Below are 24014 nucleotides of genomic sequence, written 5' to 3'. Positions count from 1 at the left end.
ACAGCCCACTTCTTCGGATGCTGTAGCCCACGAAAGCTTATGCTCAAATAAATTTTTAGTCTCTAAGGTGCCACAAGTACTCCTGTTCTTTTTACTTTAAAGATCACAACTGATTTCATACAGCAAGAAGTTGGGAGAAATACCAAATGTCTTGAACAACTAACTTATCTCTAGTAGTGACTAGTTTTCGCAGTTCAGCAATCTTTAAAAAAAAAGAGAAAAAAAGGACTCATTTCAATTAAGAGAAAGCCATCTGCTCAGCAAGGAGAGTAGTGGGCAGCAGCTGCCTCATTTGTTAGCCTCCATCCAATGCAGTAACTGGGGGACTCAGAAATGGTGTTTGTGCTTGTGGGTTTACCCAAATATTTTTGTGCCTCTAAGTACAGTTGTGGTCAGACTTGTTTAAGAGGAGAAATTAAAGGAACTAAATATGAATAAAGGATGAAGATGGGGCTGGGATATGAAAACCACCTGCCAGGAGGTAGAGGAATTGTGTAAGGTATTACGAGGGACAGCATAACCAGAAGTAATGGACTAAACTTAGGAACAGGAAGATGTGTGCTGAATATCAGGAGACAATTTCTGATCATGAGGACTATTAAAAACTGCAGTGAGGCTCCAGGGGAGGTAATGGAAGTCCCAGCGCTAGAGAAATTTAACATTAGACTGGAAAAAACACTAGAGAACAAAATGTAGGGAAGCCCAGTTGAGGTTGGCAGACTGGGTAACTTGCTACTGTGGTTCAGTGAATCTCTATCTGTTTAGTTGTTGTGCAGAGCATGTACTAAGGAAAGGCTGTACAGTTCTCAGGGAGCACCTCTCTTCCAAATCCCACCTTGAATCTCAAAATATTTATTTCTGTTTATCACCAGAAAGGGCTATGCAGACCACTAGTGGTTTATGGCCCACACTTTGAGAGCCAGTGCTGTAGGTCTTTCCCATCACTAAGGTCAATGTTCCTAAGTCATGTTGACTTCCAATAGGATTTTAAGCTCCTAAATTATTTAGGCTTGGACTACATTTTAAAATGATAATGGCATAGCTACGTTGATCAAGGGTGTGAAAGAACCCAGCCCTCAGATTGACAGCCATGCCAAGCTCACCCCCCACTGCAGACAGAAGAGTGCTTCTGCTGACATAGCTATCTCCAGTTGGGAAGGTGATGTTCCTATCCTACCAGAAAATCTCCGGCTGTGTTTACTCTAAGAGCCAGGATAGGCTCAGTAGTGTAGACATAAAATTTTTGAAAGCACCAAAGGCTATCTGCTAGCACAATATAAATCAGCATTATATAATCTGTTTAATATAATTGGATTTTAGAATGAGCCTTCCAAAACTAAATATTCTGAATATTTGTACTTAAAGAGACAGATTTGCACTCTGGATTCAGCCTGGCACAATTTTGCACTCATAATTCTTTGCATCCACAATTTAGGCTCTTTAAAAATCTAAATACAAGATTTGTGGGTACAATGAAAACTTAGACGTGAGACATCTAAATGATCTAACTCACTCTGAAAATGTTAGGTGGGGAAAAACGAATTCAGTGTTTGAAAAACTAGCCCAGTATATCACCATATCACTTTCAGGCTTTATTTTTGGTTAGTATTTTGTATTGCTATCAGGGATAAATATGGTCTCACCTTTAATTATTCTAGTAGGCAATAGATGTAGGGAACTCTGTGACTCCCTGCAGTGGTGACTTATTCCTCTGGCCAGCTGGACATACTATGAATTCTTCAGCCTTATGGCTATCACTTGCAATACATTTTTGAGTGACTATGATTAAAGCAGCAGACTTATTGTGATTGCAATGCAGACTCATGGTTTCTTCATGGACTTTGGTCTCCAGATAGGCAATTCTATAATCTGTGTAACACATCCAAATTGCCCCAGTGTGTCTCTAGGAAGCTTATGTGGCATGGATGAAGAGGGGCGTCTGTAGCTCAATGCAAAATGAATACATTATAAAGGTCTCCAAATTTGTAGAAATGACTCCCAGGTCTTATTGAAAACAAATTCTTCACATTTAGAGAGCTCAGGGGATGTAGACACACGAGGAAGTTGATTGACCATATCTACAGCCTGCTCATGTATTGTTCTATAATGGTAAAGGTCAAACCAACAGTACTGATGAAGAATTTCAATGAAACAGATTGTGGGTCCTCCCTGGAGGACATGTCTTATATGACACCATAAAATCAGGCTTTCTATTTGTGAAAGATGTATACCAGCTCTCATGTCTCATTCTAGATAACAGGAAATGTCTCATACCACCACTTAGGGCCTGGTTCTCCTCTCACTCAAGTCAATGGGAAAGCACAGTGGTGCAAGATCCCACCCTTAGAAATTCCTAAAGCATCACCTTTGAGCAAGGAGGCACGCAGAAACACAGATGAAAGTAACTTAATCACTGCTTGATGAGAGTGCCTCAGAAGGAAGTGTCTGTTACCCATGATGAATACCATATCTGAGGGAACCCTACATATGGTAAATGACAAACACCATATCTATATGATGGTTTAATAATAACATTAATGCCACCTAGCTCTTATATAGCACTTTTCATCTGTAGTTCTCAAAGCACTTTACAAAGATCAGCATCTGTATCCCCACTTTGCAGATGGGGAAACTGAGGCACAGTGAGCTGAAGTGACTTGCTTAAGGGCACCAAGCAAACCAGTGGCAGAGCCAGGGAATAGAACCCAGGCTCCTGAATCTCAATCCCATGCTCTAACTACTAGGCAATACCACCTCACTGTAGTTTTCTGTTGCATTTAAGAATATAGCAAGTATCACATCTGCCATTAAAGTGGCCTCTGGTACACATTATTTTACATCTCTGGAGTTACAGGTCTCTTCAGTATTATTTAACCATTATGGGACATGAAAAGTTTGCAGTACTTGAGGTGCATGGTTCATGGTATGTTTTGCCTTGTTGTTGTGAATCTCACTATTTCAATAAAGTCGCGCTGTACACAATAATCTCTCTTGGGTGAACAGTTAGCCCAGCTGACAATAGTTCAACTGTCAAGTGCCCATTTCATTGTCAGTCTTTTCAACCTTAGCACAATTTACTGCCCACCAAAACAGCTTCAAGCAAAGGAAGGTTTTTTCTTCATATCCCCTAGGGTTAAAAACACCCTATATCCTACTATTGATGGAGTTTTTCAAGACTGGACCATCACACAGGCAGTTTTTCAATTTCTAGACATTCTTTGCAGGCCTCATTCCATTCCAGCTGATTATAATTATTATTAATAATAATTTTTCAGCTTCTAAAGGTGCGTTAGGCGTTTCTGAGTAGACAATGAAAGGCACAGTCCCAGCTCCAAAGAGCTTGCAGAAATCAAACATGACATAATGTATGGGAGGTGATGAACAAAAGGGAGGGGTGAGGCATTAGAAGGGTTACAGCAATATGATTGCACAGTTACTCACTAGGACGCCTACTTCACTATCACATCTCTGAAGTAAGCAGTGATGGAGGAAAAATAAGTAAGGTATGTTTGATATCAGCCCACAAGTCCCTAGGAAGCTATGCCTACTACTTCTTCCTCTGGGACAGTGTCTCCTGAATGTCCTTGACCTTTTCCACATGCATTATAACTTTCCCGTTCCCTCTTATACATAGGTAAGGTACTTTGCCCTTTGGCGAAGCCTCGCTTGCTAACTCAAGGCTTTACCATCTAGCCAGCTGTTCATATTTTCTTCCGCAGAGTGTACAGATATATTAGATGCTCCTGCCATGATTCACTGTAGATAATGCCAGGGCATGAAATCCTGGCCCTACTGAAGTCACTGACAAAGCTCTCATTAACTTCAATAGCCTGACTTCACCCATATCCATAGCTACAAAATAGCTGCTGCTGACACATAAGGGCAAGCCCTTTGGAACTCCCCCACTGTGGCAGCAGCAGAGGAGTGGCATCAGAAGGCAGATCAATTGCTGAATGCTGAATTTCTGCAAAGAGAAGCAAGATCTGTAGCAGAGAGAGAGCTGGAGCTCCAAATTCTAACAGCAGGTGAAGCCGGGATTTGAACCAAGATCTCCATAACAAGAGATGGACAGAGAAAGAGTGGTTGCATCTCCCTTAAATCCAATGGCACAGATAACTGTCCAGAGGTCGGTCAGTTTATGAGGCACAGTGGTGGGGAAACTAGGCAGATCTGCAGGCACTGTCTTTATCTATTAAACCAGGCGTCTGAACTCAGATCTCTTCAGTTCAGAATGGCCCATCTGTTTCCACTCTGGTTGGTTGGTATCCAGGAATGTTATAGGTGACATTCTTGGCTCACAACCACTCGTAAGAACTTGGAGTTTGGGAATCTTAATCCTCAGCATCCCCAGCTATCTGGGAGCTATTGGTATTTGTCTGCACTCCTCTTTGATCCTATTGCTTCTGCAGCAGGTGAAAGAACTTTTGTCTTTAGCAGGTGAACTGTCTCTTGTTACTGGTCCACTGTTCCAACCAGGAGAGAGCTGCAGGGGGACTCATTCTCATACTTTACAAACAGGGGTGAGAGTTCTTAGTGAAACCAAGAGGAAGAGGAGGCAGGTAACAGCAGTGAGTATTTTGTGAACTACCAGGGCTACCGAGTATTGCATTATATCACAGGAAAGCTGGAATTCTCAGTGATGGCAGCCAGGTCCACGTTAGTCATCAGATTCACAAGGTCTGGTCTGCCAGTAGTGATTTTGGGGATGCCATTTTAGGAGGGCCAGATAGGTGTGGAAGCAACAGCTGTAGCATCAAAGAGCCAGAGAGTCAGGGAATAGCTGGAAGAACTAGTGTGTTTATTAGTGAGTGCAGAGCGAAGAAGAGGATGTGGGAAAGATGAGAGTTGAACCAGTGGGAGGAGCTACAGAGAGCCAGCTTTATGAAAACATGCCTTTTGAAGTATGCCTTTGATTTCTAGAATGGCGCTTTGCATCTAAAAAGTTAACTATGTAAGAGTGGGACGCACACACAATTTAGGGCACAAAGGAGCTCTTGGGATGATCTGCCCTGGATACAACTTTAATTTCTATCCCTGATGGATCCCAATACCAATTGGCCTTTACAATAGTTACTTGTCCAGGATTAAATATAGCAAAACCCAGAGCACAGTTTCTGTTTCATTCCATGCTGTTACAGATCTAGGCTGCTGCACATGAAAATAACTGTTTTTTGTGATTTTCCTTTCTATTAAAAAAAACAGAGTAGCTATTCTGATGGAATCTGAAAAACAGACATGGTACATTTAAACTAGTGGATGGAGGACATATGAGTGCAAAATGCAGGGTTTTTTCATAGTTTTGCAGTGTATACCCTGGTTATTCAGATAATATATGGGCCAGCTACACCTATTCCAATATTATGCTGAAGGATCAAGACATTTGATAAACTGTCATAACTTACCTGACCGGCTCTGGGGTGTGGTGAGGTAGGTACATTGTGCTATCTCCACAGCAGTCTCTGTCAGTACTTTGAAATCTTCTGGAGGTGATCCAGCCAGGGCTACTACTCTTATATATAGCTGAAGAAAAAGGGCCAAATCAATCCCTGCCATAAACCCCTCAAAAGACAAAGTCATACCAGGGATGCAGTTGAGCCATTGTATTGCATACTAGTGAGTGGGTTTGTGGTTGAAGGACCTCTCCCATTTGTCCAGCTTCAACAGGAGTTGAGAAAATTCAGCTTCTCATAGGATTAGATCTTACAATTTGAGAAAAGATGAAAATGAGTTTTTGTGAAAATAAAGATAATGGTATTAGAATAATGTCATCCTTGACAGTATTATATCAACAACTGCTTTTAGCAAAGGCTTTCAGAGAGTTAGTCTTTGTAATGTTTATGCCCAAAATATAAGAGCCAGGGTGCAAATTAATAGTGTCAGGATTACAGAGGCAAAATTGTTAGTGGGAGCATCAGGAGCTGTGAAAGCTGCCTTGTAATAAATACTTCTATTATTTTAGTATTATAATAAATAAATGCGGTTATTCTTTTAATATTATAATGAGCATCAAAAGCAAATTGAGGTTGTTATTATTATTCATACACATTTATGTTGCAATAGCACCTGGAGGCCATCATCAGAATCAGGCCCCATTATGCTAAGTGCTGTAAAACCATGTATTAACAAACAGTCTCTGCCCTGAGGAGTTTACAATGGAGAAAAGGAATTTGCAGTTTTAGACAGGCTTTTACAATCTAAAGTCAACATTTTTTCATGCAAAATAAAGCCAAAGAAACAAAAACAAACAAACAAACAAAACCAGAGAGTTTCCAAACGTGTCTTCCCTTTTTGCTCCCACTATTTGTGGACACACTTTAGGTCATCTGTATATCTCTGGATAGCACTGCTGTGTGCCTAGAAATCAGGTACACAGATATATTAATAATCTAAACAGCAAAGAGTCCTATGGCACCTTATAGACTAACAGACGTATTGAAGCATGAGCTTTCATGGTTGAATATCCACTTCATCAGGTGCATTACCATTACATGCATCCGACGAAGTGAGTATTCACCCACGAAGGCTCATCCTCCAATACGTCTGTTAGTCTATAAGGTGCCACAGGACTCTTTGATGCTTTTACAGATCCAGACTAACAAGGCTACCCCTCTGATACTGAATAATCTAAACCATATTACTTGGTCAAGATTATAATTGTGGAATCTCCAGCAGTGGAGATTTTTAAGATCAGGTTAGGCAAATACCTGTCAGGGATGATCTAGATCGGTGCTTCTCAAAGCTGGTCTTCCGCTTCTTCAGGGAATGCCCCTGGTGGTCCGGGCCGGTTTGTTTACCTGCCACGTCCACAGGTTCAGAGGATCACGGCTCCCACTGGCTGCAGTTCACCACTCCAGGCCAATGGAGGCTGCAGGAAGGGCGGCCAGCACATTCTTCAGCCCATGCCACTTCCTGCAGCTCCCATTGGCCTGGGACGGCAAACCGCAGCCAGTGAGAGCCGCGATTGGCCGAACCTGTGGTAAACAAACTGGCCCAGACCACCAGGGGCTTTCCCTGTACAAGTGGCAGTCTGACTTTGAGAAGCACTAATTTAAATAATACTTAGTCCTGCTGTGAGTACAGGGGACCGGACAAGATGACCTCTCGAGGTCCCTTCCAGTCCTACAATTCTATAATTATGTTCCAGGGATTTAGTCCATACTTAGCGGCAGTGCAGGGTAGGAATTGTGTCTCATGGAGCCATAACTCTTTTCCTGCTACCCCACTGCTGCAGGGTGATAATATATTACCCAAAGCTTTCAAAAGTGATTTGACCTGTCTCTAAAATGAAGTTCCTTCCATCTCGCACATAGAAGAGAAACACACACACACACACACACACACACATAAGCCAGTATATTACACTGTTTAGGCAGAACAATGTCCTAACACTGGGGACAATGGTCAATCCCTCTCCATGAGCAGGAACCCCAGCTATGTGCAAAGATATCCAGCTATCCAGTTCTCTTCTATTTCTGGACCACTGCCTCCCTTAACTCACTCTCTAAGCTTTGCAAATGGAGAAGAGAACTCTTTCTAGGCTTCAGGAAAGAGGTCACCGCCTTTCTGTTTTCTTCAGACTTTTGCGGCAGCTGTAGAAGCTTTGGAGCTCTGTTTAAAATACAAATAATAATAAAAAAAATTTAACAAAAAAAACAAAAGCTTCAAGCCTACAATGCTTAGGGCAACAACAGAAACCTCTGTGGACCAAAGAGTATATATTTTCCTTCCAACCACAATTATAACTTAAATTCACTATACTGGCTCAAGCCAAGTTCTACCTCTTTCAGTGGTAATGTATGATTATCTTAAGGTTTTGCTACTTCACACACCCCTCTGGAGTTCTGCCACGATGGGCAGAGGACAAGCAGACACACATACTGCCCTAGGTCTATACATGTAAGCAGCAAGATCTAGGGCAGGATCCATCTCGCAGATCTGAGCATTCATAACTTTATGAGACTAGCAGAATATTATTGGATCACTTCTTTTACATGGGAGCCATAATAAACCTCAAATGTTTAAGTTGCTGGGCTTTCCGCAGATCTTAAAGGGAAAATGTGGCCAGCAAATGCATGTCTAAACTCACAGAAGTTTAAGGGAACAACTTCATCCTATTTGCATGACTATAGATTTTTGATTGAAAAGATTGCAGTGCCTAAACATGTAGGTGATCACAGTTGATAGTCAGACTTATTAAATTCAGTGCAAAAATGTATATAAGCATTTGGAGCATGGCACTCAAATCCCCATTTATTTTAAAACATTTTCTGCTCCTTTTGAAAAGAATGCAGTTAAAAGCCCTTCGAGAGCTGGTTGACCTGTACTCTGTGAACAAGGATGGGTGGATGGGCCGGTGTTCAGCGCAGGAACAGTAATCAGCTGCATTGGCAGAAGGCATCTGATCTGAGAAGGGTTGCACCCTAGCTGTGGCACTGATGGCAGGCAGCCAGGATGGCTGACTTACTCCATACTTTGGACGATAACTGAGGCAAGAAGTCATCTCTCTTTATGTTCATGATTTAAAGAAGCAAAGCACTTTTGCGACTGGGTTCTGTTTAAACACCCTGTGCCCATTAGCACATATGTATTGTATCAGTAATGAGTGTCAGTGTTACCATGGTACTTCACACATGTGCACTGAGCCATTTGTGGGATTACCAGTAAGCATTTAGCAAGGCTGGCTTCCATGACATGTCCTCCTCCTCCACACCTGTACACCTGTTTTGGAGGAGACTGCCTAGCCCCGTCTCTGAGCCTGACTGGCTCTCTGGCCTCCCACCTCTTGCTGCCTGTCTGGTGAGAGAGGGGCACACCTTCTTCCAAGCTGTCTCTGTGGGATTCGGCAGAACTCTAACTACAGATTTAGTCCAGAAGAGGACATGTCTCCACAAATGCCTTCTCAGTTGGTGGGGAAGGTCCCTGGTCCCCTAACTGTCTCTCTTGTTTTGGGGAAAAAGAAAGAAAGAAAGATTCATCCAGCTCATTCCATTTGAATCCACTGTACTGCAGCACTAAGATGGCTCCAATGGCTCAATCTATGTCATTGCTTGGAGGGGGTTAGGGAAACCCCATACACTGGCCTTGCAGAGCAATGACAAAATGTATTAGCAGCAGAGAATCCTGTGGCACCTTATAGACTAACAGAGGTTTTGGAGCGTGAGCTTTCGTGGGTGAATACCCACTTCGTCAGACGCAGGTAGTGGCTAGTGGCAAGGCATGCCACTACCTGCGTCTGACGAAGTGGGTATTCACCCACGAAAGCTCACGCTCCAAAACCTCTGTTAGTCTATAAGGTGCCACAGGATTCTCTGCTGCTTTCACAGATCCAGACTAACACGGCTACCCCTCTGATACTTGACAAAATGTATTAGAGCACTAGTGAAATAGTTATGTTAGTCTGTTAGCCTCACCGAGGCTCAGTGAACATGAGTAGAGTATCATGATGGCAGCAATGAGCCCTGATGTCCATGTACTACTGGGAATATAATCTCTTCTTTTAAATATAGTGCCTACTAGGTAGTTGGACAGCAACCAAGGCATGCAGTTTCTTGCCTAATCTGGCAGTGCTCGCTCAGTAACTGTTGTGTGAATTGTTGGAGTAAAACCACAAAAATATTCTAAGTCTGTACAAAAGGACTCTCCCAATCTAATTTCTCTTGTGCCATCAAACTGAAGCCACAAAGAAAGAATGTGAAAGTAGTTTCAAAGCACTACATATTTTACCATCTTCAGACAGATTCTTCCCATCTCTCTCTCTCTCACACACACACACTCCCCTTTTTATTTCGCTATGATATTTAGCACTCTTTATATATCAAACCCACCTTCAGGTAGTAGGTGGGTGACAGAGACTCCATTTTGCTTTAAATTCCCAGTAGATCAACGACAGATTATAGGCTAATCCTCCAGGGATGCCTGCTTTCAAATACCCCACACCCCACCCCGCATCTGGAGACTAGCCAAGGGCCGGTTTCCCATGCTATGCATCTACAGGAGGAGAAAAGTAAATGTTTTTCTCTAGTTTGGTCTGTTTCTGTGCTCTCTTTTTTAAATGAATAGTATGCTGTTTAAATGCAGCTATAACCAGTATCTGTCTGTTGATCCAAGGATAAAAACTTCTGCTTACATACTCCTAGGATTAAATAACCCACTCTTAGGAAGTATGGAGAGACAGGCGAAGGTAGCTGGTATTCTGAGAACCAAAGTCAGTAGAAACGTATTCAAGAGGAGCTGCATTCTCTACCCAGAAGGATGAGCTGTCATAAAGTGAACCCTCCAAACTTGGGGAAACCAAGCCATAGTGACCCCACTTGCTGCAGGGGAAAGTGAAACAATCAATGCTAAACAGAGGTGTTGGGAGCAGACACCAAGATAAGACCCCAGAAGCTACTGTAAACCTACACTGATGCTTTGGAGGATCAGCAAAACCCTGCCCATAAATTCTCAGATGACCAGTCTGATTACCTGCTGGCAGAAACATTATTGTAATGAAAAGTTTCTAAAACCAGAGAGCTCAGAAAGCTTTTTATTTATATTTTTATTTACTTTCCTACTGCTGGCCAATTAGCTGAGCTTGTCTAACATTTGTTCTGTCAGTGATAGGTATTGTTATATCTCTCAATTGGATGGTTAATAGTACACATGTAAATTGAAATATGAGTATTTGACCAGGTAAAATGAATAGTCAGAGACTAAAATGAAGCAGAATATTTTACACAGATGAAGTCTGACAAAGCACAATTGTCTCTTCTATAATGCAAGCTGCTGAAGATCACATTGGCCTCCCATAGAATGATGGTGTCTCCTCACTGACTTCCACAGCAAGATGGAGCCCCTGCCTGGTATGGATGGCTCCTGTGCATTTCTTTTGTCCAAGACTCCACCTTCCTCTGGAAGGACAGTTCCATGATGGATAAATATGGAGTATTACTAGAGGCAGAGATTACTGCTGCTTCATAGGATGTCTGACCTTTTTCCATTCCCTCAGGGTCCAACTGGCCTTCCTCCATTTCCTTGGGTCTGAGTACTTTTTCTAGTCTGCCCTCCTAGGCTTTCTCAGATCTACCTGAACATCCTGCCAGCATCCCAGCAGGAGTCATCCTCTCAGAGACTTCCAGACTTCCTGTTGCAGCTGAAGTTCTTTTGTCTGAATAATTGACTGTGGGGATTTCTCACACTCCTAAATGTACCAGGCCAAGATTGGTCACTTAAGCACCGGCTGGAGTAGGAGTTAGAGTGGTCTTTTGGAATGATGCACCCTGTCCTCCCCTTTGCAGCAGGACCCTGCTGTGGGTCAGTATGAAGATGAGATGGGGTTGAAGCCTTACCTCTTCCTTGCTCTGCTCCATTCCACTTGGTGCATGGTGCACTGTTGTGGTGCCCTTCGGAAGCAGACTGTAAGTTCCCACGTGTGCATGGACTACAAATGTGACAGGTCCTTGCATCGGTCACACAGGGGAGGAGGTTCACTGTGTGTTACCCCAGTGCACCTGTGTAAGCATCTGTCACCATCTGGCCCAGAGGCCTCAGAGATAAGCTCTTGGAGAATACTTAGATTGGGCTGGGTACTTATTTCAAGCTTATTTAGTAGGAAGCAATTACTGGGCCTACATATGGAAACCAAGAATTTGTGCAAGCAAATGGCCAGTTAGGTATTTAATTACACTTCTATAAACATACAATTTGTATTTACATTAATTGTGCACACACCATTAGGCACACAATTGTGTTCACATTATTTGTGTATGATCCTAATCTTTTGAAAATCAGGCCATTTGTGTTTGTGTCTTTGTACTTTGAATTTTCAAAATTCTAATAATCTTCTAATTGCACTTGATTGTGGTGGAGAGAAACTTATCTTCCCCCTACAAAATTTCCATTTCTATTACTATTCATTTTATTTAAAGCTTCTTCTGCCATCTGTCTTAAGATCTTTGTTCCTTGCTATGTATATTAAATATATATTTATATTTTATAGGGATTTAAGTTCTTTTCGTTGTTACATCTGGACTGAAGTTGGTTGGACATCTTGAAAGGTCTTGAGATAAGACCATTTTTATCGACAAGAGACCTGGGATGTCAATTTACAAAGACTGTTGACTATTCATAAAATGATTGTTACTATTCCTTTCAAATAAAAAGATTTGATATTTAATTATATAATTTATTTATTCTTAATGTATTAAATAATTGAAAAATTACTTGTCCTTAAAATAAAAGATAACCGTGTGTATTCTCTCTTGCCGCCTTTTTTCCATCCCAGAAGTCGAATATATTTACTAGTATAGTGGACACACTTCAACATAACAGTTTGATTAATCAGTCTTTTTCTGCTATGGGTTGGCAAATACATTTGTCCCATGTAAAACTGAATCATAGAAGAAAGATGGAGATAGAAAAGCCACATTAAGGCATCTAGCCCATTCCTTACCAGAACAGGCTGGTTCTAAATGCTGTGACAAGATCCTCAGCAAGTGTAAAATGTCATAGCTCTACGGAAGTCAATGGAACTACAAAATTATATGCCAGATGAGTGGCTCGTCCTGTATATTTTAATCAAGAAAAAGTGTTCTAAAAACAATGTACTGCATTTAATGTACATTATGGATTATACTATTTCTGTAATTTATTCGCATAACATATGACAAGTATAAACATCTAAAATAATTTTCACTTTATTCAAAGTATATATTATCCATTTATTATGCTCTCATTTATTGTTCTTGTTCTTGCTCTATTTTAAGTAAGGAAATTGCCTTTGGGAAAATGCTTACTTAAACCAGTAGTCTCATATGATTTTCTTTATGTTTGTATGATATTCTGGACAAAATAATTTCATTCCTCAGCCAGAAGAAAGCTAAAAGTGACCCCTTTCCTGTCACCTATGTGCGTTTGATATACTGGACAAAGTAGGGGCCACACAAACTGAGAAGGTGCCAGCAGAAGCTTAGGAAGGCAGAATTGCTCCCCAGTTGCCATCGGTATGTCTCCCCTCTCATTTGGTGCAGTGTTTGTCTCACAAACCCACACTCTTACAAGCTATTGTTATACTATACCACAAGCAGTTACCCACCTCTTGACTGAATTTATATCATATTTGGGCCTGTCAGAATTTAATTTTTTTTTATAATTTTGAAAGATAATATCAATGTTTATTTTTAAACTTTTTTCTATTTTTATCTATTAAAATTGTTATAGTTATAGGAAATTATGAGGGGATTAGACAATAACAACTTAGTGACAGACATTCAGATTTAAAAAATTAAAGTTTTATAACCATTAACGTACAAAATGTTAACGTCAAAAGTCAAAATATACAAAGTAAATATTCCAAAATCCAACTCTAAAGTTATCAAACAGCCATTTAAAAAAAAATTCTGCCTATCTATAAATTTCAATTATTATTGATGAAAATATTTTAGTCTGTTTGTGTTTGTATTGTGAAATCGACATTTACCCATAAAAATCTAATCCTTCCCAGCCTAATTACATTCATCTCTCTCTCTCATGCCTCCCAACTCCCATTGCTGTCAAAAATTGAAATTGGACTTTGAGAATGAATTGGTTGCATTTCTTCTAATAATAAACAGAAAAACTGGCACCAGCCCAAATTTTCATCTTCCAATCTGTGTGATACAAACCCAAACATTTTGAAAGGTCAAGATAAGTTCAGACCAGAGATATGAGAGAAAAAAACCCACAGGTGATAAATGCCCAAATTTTATTATCAAAATTTATTAGTAATTTAGAAAACCCTCACTAGACTCCCTTTGACTCAGTGACTATAATGTACACAATGAAGCTGTACAAAAACTAAGACTAGAAAACACAAGAAGTCCATTTTATTGTTAAATATAAATGGATGAATCAAGAGAAAGAACTGTCACTGCCTTAGTCACCAGCTGCCAATTTCTCAAGGATATGATAGCGTGCATATAATTATTCTGTGAACAGCATAAATGAATGAAAGCAATGAGAACTCAGAGACGTAGCTTTACAGTACACTGAGTATTGAGTCACGCCCAAGAAAACATGCAGCCACTTAGGAAACCAATAAACAGTTTCTGTACTTCACACACACAAAGTGATAAGCAGAAACCCAGGCAAGATGCCAGGACGCTTCTCTGACTGTTGCAGTAGCATGCATGGAAACCGAAAACCTGACAAAGTGATTTCAAGATTACCTTGTACAAACCACAAGAACATTTCTGTCAAGCACTGAGATTCGTTTGGTTGTTCAGTAAAATTACACATCTAGTTAGTAAGCCATCCTCATTGGCTCCCCAGGCAATCCCCTATGAAGTCTAAGAATACATAGATCAATAATTGTTTTACCCTAACGCCTCTGAACTGTGGTTCTGTGTGTAATATTGTGCTTAGCTTTCATTAGTCAGTCGAACGCTGGTTGGGCAGAGAACCTGTCATTATGTAGGCTTCGTAGATTTATAGATTCGAAGGCCAGAAGGAATCGTCTACTCTGACCTCTTGCATAATACAGGCCATAGAACTTCCCTCAACTAATTCCTGCCTGACATTCTTGAGAAACATCTCATCTTGGTTTAAAAATTGCCAGTGGAAGAGAATCCTGCCTTTGATGCTTACATTTCCTAGGTGATAGCACTCACTTGGTACCAGTTGACTGCTCAGAACATGGATTGTAAAGCATTGTGTAAATTTACTGTGACATAAGCATTTTGTAAGAATAATGACAAACAGCAAATAATAAAACTTTCAGGAGAAGCATTTTAAAAGGTTTCCCAGAAAAGAATACATCTGTTTTCTTCAATTGAGACACTTTTCTGCCATAAAATGAATGCAGGTGCAGCTGGCAAAAATTTAGGTTGAATTGGTCTGATAGTCAAGAAATGTTCTAATCAAAAATAAAGAAGACTAAGTGAGATGCTGAATATAGTTAGGGGTCAAGCCTGTTTTGAAATAAGATTAAAAGACAGATGTGAACTACCATTGCTGGGAATATCATTGGTTCCTTGTGTAGAACAGAAGGCCTTATTCTGAGGCTTGTGGAATGTCTTGGGTGGGGGGGAGGAGAAGCAGCCGCCCAGCTCTGAAGGCAGAGTGGAGAGTGGCAATTACTGGCCAGGTGCCCAGCTTTAAAGGCAGTGCTGTCACCAGCAGCAGCGTAGAAGTAAGAGTGGCATGGTATGGTATAGCCACCGTTACTTCTGCGTTGCTGATGATGATGGTACCGCTTTCAGAGCTGGGCACCTGGCCAGCAGCTGCTGTTCTCCATCCACCCAGCTCTGAAGGCAAAGTGGTATACATATCAGTATATGTACTTGGGTGGCAGAGTGAGAGGCAGGGCCGGCTCCAGCATTTTTGCTGCCCCAAGCAGGGGAAAAAAAAGGAAAGAAAAGAAAAAAGCAATCAGTGGCAGGTCTTTATTCTTTATCAGCAATTCGGTGGCAGGTCCTTCCCCCCACCCCCGAGAAGAACTGAGGGACCCACCGGCAAATTGCCACCGAAGAGCTGGACATGCCCAGGGCCTGTGCAAGGAAGTTTCATGCCCTAGGCGAAACTTGCACCTTGCGCCACCCCTCCCCCCAAGTTAACCCTACGCGCTGCCGCCCCCCCAGTGGCAGCTAACCATGTCCACCCACTCCTTCCACTAGAGGATCCCCCACTGCGGCAACTAAACCTGCTTGCCACGGCAGCTAACCCAGCCGGCCACTCATCTACCCAGGGAGCCCACCCCGCAACAGCTCCCCTCCCTGCAGCTAACCCCACCCAGAGAGGCTCCCTCAGTCTGCATCAGCTAACCCCACCCAAGGAGCCCCCCTGCACTCTGTGGCAGCTAACACCGCCCAGGAAGCCTTCCCCAGCTCATCTCCGCTCGGCCTCATCAGCTGGGCACACAGCCCCCTCTCTAAGTCTCCTCCCCTCCCAGGCTTGCGGCGCCGACTGGAGGAGAATTAGAGTGGGGGAATTGGCACCGCAAGCCTGGGAGGGGAGGAGACTTAGAGCGGGGGCTGTGTGCTCAGCAGAGGAGGCAGAGTGAAGGTGATCTGGGGCGGGAAGCGGTTCCCCTGTGCGCCACCCCGTTACTGCAGGCGGCTCTCCCCGCGCACCCCCGCCCCAGCTCACCTCCACTCCACCTCCTCACCTGAGCAGACTTTTAGGTGCCTTCAACCACTAGGCGCCCTAAGCCGCTGCCTAGTTTGCCTAATGGTTGCACTGGCCCTGGACATGCCACCCCTTTCTGTTGGCCACCCCAAGCACCTGCTTGCTGTGTTGGTGCCGGACCTGGTGAGGGGGGTGTAAACTACTACATATTCAAAGAAGTGGGAGTGCGATCAAATTTTCTAAACAGCTGCCAGAAAAGCTAAAGAAAGATAGTGTCTCAAACTGACACTACTGGTATAACAGGATTTAGGAAACAGCCGAGGGAGAAAGTGACATATCTATATGGTAGTATGGTTCTCCTCCCTGTATGGAGAGTGTTAAGAAAGCAAAAGAAAGCCAGTCAACTTTTCAAATGCCTACATTTGCAATCAGATTTCTCTCAGCTATATTAAGCATATTCCAAGCACATGGATTTACAGTTGAAGTAGTTCTTCTATTTGCCCTCATCAGCTGGGAAGATGAAAATATCATGCACAAAGGATCAGTTTCCTTTTTTAAAAAAGCATCCGAAAGAGGAAACCATTTCCATCCCATCCTACTGAATACAAAGGAATGGAGGGCTCGTGGCCTAGTCTCTAAAAATGATGGAGGCACATCCTACCCTCATAAATGCAAGTGGTTGTAGGGCCATTTTGAAAGCTTTCTGCAATTTGGAAGGGAAGAAGGAAAGATTTTTGGGCAGAGGAACAGGAAGAACTAAAAACCATCCAAACAATCAAAAAAAGAAAAGAAAATCAATCATCAGCAACTAGGAGATGGATAGCTACAGAGCAGCAACAGTGATGTGTCTACCACCAGCATGAATGGTTTTTGAAGTGCGGTATGTGCTTGGTCATTCAGCTGTGTGTTTGGAACTGTGCCAGGCAGCGAGAAGGCAGATGAATGATCAGTTCAAGCAGATGCATACTGCTAGCCAAAGGGCAGGTGGCACCCAAAAGTATACACTGTTGCAGAGAGGGCATCTTGGGTCACCAGAAAATGGCAACATAAAGTGAAGGGGGCCAAGCAGTAGTTGAGGGGTCACAGTAGAATGTAGATGGAGTGGAGTTGGACCTGTATCCTGCCTTTGATGTCAACATCTCCCATGTGACAGCAGTCACTTGGCACTAATAGATTACTCAGACCATAAGAGAGCAGGAATTTGAGCACAGAGGAAGATAACTGAGGAGGACATATGGGTGTTGCTGGTGTAGAAACAGATGCTGGACGTGGGCCAGAATGTGCTGTGACACCATTGGGACACCATGCAGGAGGACACTGCAATGGCTGTGGTGAGGATATCTTGATCCTGCAACCTTCTTCTGCAGTTGTTGCTTTCCTGGATTCTGCTGGTGCTATTGCCTCAGCACAGGCATACCAGGTAAATTACACAGGGTTGATTAGTGGTATCCTGAAAAATTCTCTCAAACCCATGATTTCATCCTTGCCTTCTATTTACCATGTGCTCTACCCTGGTCTTCCACTGTTTGTTCTGTTTGCATGCACTAGTACAGGCAGCAACATGGATATGTGCAGTATTCATATTAGTCACTGCATCCTTTCATTAATCTAGTCATATCAATTTCTTCCCCTCAATCTGCATTTTTTTACGATGCTCTGGGAGTCTAATGTCAGCAGCATACTACAGTAAACTCCTCCTCTCTGTCCACTGCCACCACTGCCCTAGGTTGCTATACAGGATTCATAGATTTTAAAGCCACAAGGGACCATTATAATCATTTAGTCTGACCTCCTGTGTAAAACAGGTCATAGCTCCTGTTTCAGCTACAGTTTATCTTTTAGCAAGGCATTCAGTTTTGATGTAAAAGACTGCAAGAGATGGAGAGTCCAGTTGTTTAACATTAATTACCCTCCCTGTTAAAAATTTGCATCATGTTTCCCATTTGAATTTGTCTAGCTTCAACATCCAACTATTGTCTCTTGTTATGTCTTTATCTGCTAGAATGATTAAAGGGCCTTTAGTAACAAATACTTTCTATTTGTGTAAGTACTTACAGGCTATGAAAAATACTTAGGCTCTTCTGCTCCTCAGGAACAACTTCTCACCAGACAATGCCACCACTAATCAATCATCAAGATTTCTCTTAGAAGAAGGAAAACCCAGCCACAAATCCTGTGCAAATGAACTTTTCTTTGGTAATAATGACCTTCATAGTCTAGTGGACATACAAGAGTGGTCACCATCCCCTATAATCAAAAGAGCCCCTGCTAAGTAACAATGTTTCTTCTTTTCACACAAACTGTATGCTAGACTGAAATTTCTGCTTAGCAGATCACTATGTTTGGTTAGTAGCAGGAGTGAAAGACAGTTCAATGATTAACTTTGCTGGTGGCACTCATATTAGAAGTGTTCCTGTTCGCCTAGTATCATCTGGGGCAGGGCAACCCAGAGGATTCAGGGGCCTGGGGTCTTCGGCGGCGGGGGGTCCCCGCTTCGGTGGTAATTCGGCAGCGGGGGGGTCCTTCTGCTCTGGGACCCACTGCTGAAGTGCCCTGAAGACCCATGGTGGGGGCCCTCCGCTGCTGAATTACCTCCGAAGACCTGGTACTTCAGAGGCGGGGAGTCCTTCTACCCCAGGGCGGAAGGACCCCCTGGCGCCAATGACTTGGAGTGGAAGAAGCTCCGGGGGCCCAGGCCCCGTGATACTTTTCCAGGGCCCCCGGAGCAAGTGAAGGACTCCGCTCCAGGGGTCCCGAAAAACTCTCGTGACTTGCTGGTAAGTGCTAACCTCTGTAAAGCTTCACTTCCTGTGACTACGTTGGCTATCATTATGTGTGTTGCTGTTACTCAGAGACTGATTAATGTTAGCATGGCAAGGAGAATGTTTTAATCCAACAGTGTTAATCAAAGAGGATACAATGATAGGGGCCCACAAGTACCTGCAACTACAATTACTTTTTGTGACTATAACATGAAAAAGGGAGGACCAGATTGTGAGAGGTCCTAAGAGGACAAGAGGGAGCCAGAAGCCATGCAAAACACTCTTATTCCACAAAAGTGGTAGCTGGGAGTGCTCGCTATTATTCCCCTCAAAAGGAAGTAACCAAAAAGGGAGCAAGGACACGTGGGGAGGAGGTAGGGCTATGACCCTTCCTCCCCTGTGTACTGGTGCATGGAGTGGGGCTGGCACCCTGGGAAGAGCAATCTGTTCTGACTATCTATGCACTGAGCAGCATCAGGAGACAAACCATCTACTGAGAAACAGTCTCTCTGGTGTTTCTCATGGGGCAGATGATAAATCTGGTGTCAAATCATGGCCTCAATGAAATGAATGGCAAAACTCCCACTGACTTCAATGGAGCCAGGATTTCATCCCGAGTTCATAACATTCTCTCTTCCTCTGATTCAGGAAGCAACTCAGGTATTTTAAATACAGGGCCCTACACACAGCCCAATACAGCCTACTTTCTAGGGGAAAAGAAGAAAATATTCTAAAATTTCCTCTGCATAGTTATCCCTTCAACCTTCAGCCCCAAATTGCTCCTCACCATCTCCCCGAGGGAATCAAACTTCTAATGATTTTTTTTTTAAGCTGTGCTTCCCATTTATAAAAGTTATAATCAGAAACAATGCCCTGTGACTCAGGCCCAAAGGCCACACCACTCCAAAACTGCTTGAATGAGGCCGCAAGCAATCTATGGGCTGAAATGTTTGTCAAACAGTTAGGCATAGCGAAGAAAACCTAAATCATAGCTCCAGAATAATCTGTGAACACAAACAAGTTTTAAATTCACCAAAACAAATGATTCACTACAAATGGCGCACTCAGGTCTCCTTTCGCAGTCGTTTTAAAACATAGCTACAGCTGATACCTAAACAGAGAGGAAGGATGGTCTGGTGGCTTGAGGAGGGCAGGGTTCAATTTCCTACTCTGAAACTGACTTACTGTGTGATGTTGGGAACACTCAGATCCTCAAACTCCCATTTGGCGTAGAGTGACCAGATGTCCCGATTTTATAGGGACAGTCCCAATTTTTGGGTCTTTTTCTTATATAGACTCCTATTACCCCCCCCCATCCCGATTTTTCAATTTGCTGTCTGGCAGAGGTGAAAGTAAGCCGGTATGCCCTGGTACGGCGTCCCGGCAAGAGCTGGTGCGCTGTACTGGGGCGGATCGGCTTCCCTTGGCAGCAATTTAAAAGGCCTGGGGCACCCAGCAGTGGCTGGAGCCTCAAGCCCTTTAAATTGCTGCCAGAGCCCTGCTGCTGGAGCCCAGAGGAAGTGGTGGCGGGGCTCGGGCGGCGATTTAGAGGGCCACTTACAAGATATATCAATGTGGAACAGAAATAAGAACACAAGAATGGTCATACTGGATCAGACCAAAGGTCCATCAAGCCCAGTATCCTGTCCTCTGAGAGTGGCCAATGGCAGGTGTCCCAAAGGGACTGAACAGGCAGGTTATCATCAAGTGATCCATCTCCTATCACTCAATCCCAGCTTCTGGCAAACAGAGGCTAGGGACACCATTCTTACCCATCCTGGCTAACAGCCATTGATGGACCTATCCTCCATGAATCTATCTAGCTCCCTTTTGAACCCCGTTATAGTCTTGGTCTTCACAACACCCTCTGGCAAGAAGTTCCAGAGGTTGACAGTGCATTGCATGAAAAAATACTTTCTTGTGTTTGCTTTAAACCTGCTACCTATTAATTTCATTTGGTGGCCCCTTGATCTTGTATTATGAGAAGGAGTAAATAACACTTCCTTATTTACTTTATACCACTCATGATTTATAGACCTTTATCATATCCACCCTTAGTCTCCTCTTTTCCAAGCTGAAAAGTCCCAGTCTTATTAACCTCTCCTGGTACGGAAGCTGTTCAAAACCACTAATGATTTTTATTGCCCTTTTCTGAACCTTTTCCAATTCCAATATATCTTTTTTTCAGATGGGGCGACTACATATGAATGCAGTATTCAAGATGTGGACGTACCATGGATTTATTTAGAGGCAATATAATAATTTCTGTTTCATTATCTATCCCTTTCCTGATGATTCCCAACATTCTGTTTGCTTTTTCGACTGCCACTGCACATTGAGTGGATGATTTCAGAGAACTATCCATAATGACTCCAAGATCTCTTTCTTGAGTGGTAACGGCTAATTTAGACCACATCATTATATATGTATAGTTGGGATTATGTTTTCCAATGTGCATTATTTTGCATTTATCAACATTAAATTTAATATGCCATTTTGTTGCCCAGTCACCCAGTTTTGTGAGATCCTTTTTTAGGTCTTTGCAGGCTGCCTGGAATTTAATTATCAAATACACAGTGAACGTATCTCTGAGGAAAAAACAGAGCAAGGTGTTTTAGAAAAAATTCTGAAATTAATATTTATGAAAAATATTTAATAGAAACACATACATAAAAATAGCCATTTTAAATAGAAGAGCGTGCATTTTTAAAAGTAATAGTATTTGCAGAAATAAAATCATGCTTTGCCCTGCCATAATTTCTAAGTATCTGAAGAGCTTGTTATCTTCCACAAAGAACAAAGCTAAAATTGCTAATGCAATGACTCTGTTCACCAAGTGACTAATACCTACAGCCTGTTTCTAACTGGGTGTGGAACTGTAATTTGCTCCTTTAGCTCTCTCTCGGCTTGGACAACAGCCAAAGTGAACTCCCATCTCAAGTCAATAATAATTTAAAAAACGTTTTTCAGAACTCTCGGTTCCCATGAACGAACTTCCATCGATAAAGTGCTTTGAAACTCAGATAGAATTGAGCATTAATTAAAATATAGAAGTGTGTGAGATCTTCAGGAGTGAAATCCACAGAAAGAAAAAGAAAAATCAAAAGTGTTCTAGAATTTGAGAGTCCTTAAGCAACATGGATTATTTTTCTGATGACTAACTAAATGTTTTAAAGTGGGAGATGTACAGACACAATGTGTTGTAAACACAAGCACAGACATGCTGTGCATGAAAAGGATTTTGAATTTTAAAAAGCTATATGATAGCTCTTATTTTCTTTTAGATTGCAAGAAGATATCACCGGAATTGGTCTTCTTGTGCAAGACTTGATTATATTTTTAAGTGGCAAAAATCTCTGTGTCACGAATTCCAGCTGTTTTCATGTTACAGAATCTGACAAAGGTTATGAATATTTTCAGAAGTTCACCATCCAGTCATATGAACAAACATTTCTCCATAGCTGATAATTCTTGTGTTTTTGTTTCGTTTAATTTTAAACACCACCACCTTTGGACCTCTCTAGCCTACAAAACTTTCCAAAGATTTCAACATGCAGTTGCCTTTAATGTGCATTGACTTCTTGTTCTTATGAGTAACAGCTCCATTCCCAACTATCATTATAGTTAAGCATATGTCCACTCAGGCATCTTAAAAAGGTACCACACAAGAACTGCAACCTAAGCTGTTCAATACATAAATTCAGTCACTGGGAAAACTTTCAGTGCAGCAAGCAGAGGAATAAGGTGAACAACTCCTATTATTGAGTTAGATTGTTGTTGGGTTTAGCACAGTAGGGGAGTAAGGTCCATCCCCACACCTGTGCATGGACATATTAAACTGGCCCGGTCTGAGGGTGGAAATGGGGAGAAGAGGAATTGCATGTTACTCCCCCTTGTGAGCAAGAGGACAGCGAGTGGCCAAGGAGGGGCAAAAAGCCTTGATACCACCCTCTCCATGTGTTGGCCCCCAGAGATGATTGAATGTGAGAGGTGAGGAGTGAGGAGCACCAAAGAAGATGTGTTTCAGAGGGTGTCTCTGAGGCGCAGTGCCTCATGCCTGGAATGGTGCAGTTTATACCCTGTCCCTGACTCAGGGCTCTTACCAAGGGCACAATCTAGCCCAATAACAGTTATGGTCACAAGCCTAATTCCCCACCCACAATGCTGAAAGGCTAACGCCCGTATATCTATGACATTTTTTCCTTTTCTGTCATTTTGATTGTTTTTTCTTGATTTTTCTGACATACATAATTTTGATCACTTGTGACTAAGTTTTAATATTTAACACTCAGCCATTTCAGCTTCATTGAGAAATTTTTTTTGCAAGTTTGTCTTTTTTTTTTAAATGGGAAAAAGTGGTGTTTTCTGCTCATCTAAGTCAAATATGGCTGAGTGGATTTTCATTTATTTTTTGAAAATTCAAGCACATCAAGTGTGTGATATTTCAGCACCTTTCTGAAACACCGGTAAGAAAATTTAAGACTCATTCAAAACAGATTAGAATGGCTTGGACTTCTCAAGTTAAACTATAGCATTGCTCTCTGCAGTGTTATAATAAAAGAGTTTGAGAAATGGCTAGAACATTTTATATTGCAGTCCTGTAGTTAGCTTACAGTTACTGTTGGTAACTGCTCCCAGCTGTGGCCCTGCCTTGGTCTCCTTACTCTGTCCATGGCCCCCCTCCTGGAGCTGTGGCCCTGCTCCTGGCCCTGGGGGCAGGAGTAAGGGGCGATGTGAAGTAAAAAGTTTGGGGATCACTGATATGTATTAAGGGTTGGAGCAAAGATGCCATGTCCCAAGGAGAGCACTGGGAGGCATTTGTGCCTATTACCACACCCATTTGTAGGATGCATCTTACTTCATCATGCATGGCTAACTAGCACCACTGGTTGGGGGGAGTGGGGAAATAAAGGGAGGTGCTATCCAAGGGAATAAGAATGGAGCAGCCCCTACAGTTTCAGAATCTGGCCCTAAATAAGGGGCCAATCCCATTTTCATTGAATGTAATGGGTCCTTTTCCTCTGACTTTAGGGTGAGCCGAAGCAGACCCTAACTTTGTACAAATGTGAGGCCAGCTTTTTTACTTTGCTTGCGCAGAGCTCCAGAAAGAGCTCAAGGAGGGACCAGGCCTCAGATGTGGCTTGCTGCTTCTATGCATGGTTGTGTGCCTGT

At 42.4% G+C, this 24014-nt stretch overlaps 1 long non-coding RNA gene across 1 annotated transcript; it reads left to right on the top strand.

Moving 5' to 3' along the window:
* Positions 1-17184: 17184 nt before the first annotated feature.
* Positions 17185-21352, top strand: LOC142046236 (uncharacterized). The gene is made up of 2 exons (XR_012655129.1): positions 17185-17500; positions 21031-21352. It is a non-coding gene; the product is annotated as an uncharacterized LOC142046236 (long non-coding RNA).
* Positions 21353-24014: the final 2662 nt, after the last annotated feature.

The sequence above is a fragment of the Chelonoidis abingdonii genome, chromosome 2, assembly GCF_003597395.2.
Source record: "Chelonoidis abingdonii isolate Lonesome George chromosome 2, CheloAbing_2.0, whole genome shotgun sequence".
Lineage (NCBI taxonomy): Eukaryota > Metazoa > Chordata > Testudines > Testudinidae > Chelonoidis > Chelonoidis abingdonii.
Note: the sequence above shows the minus strand (reverse complement) of the source record. Positions and strands in the feature narration are given on the sequence as shown.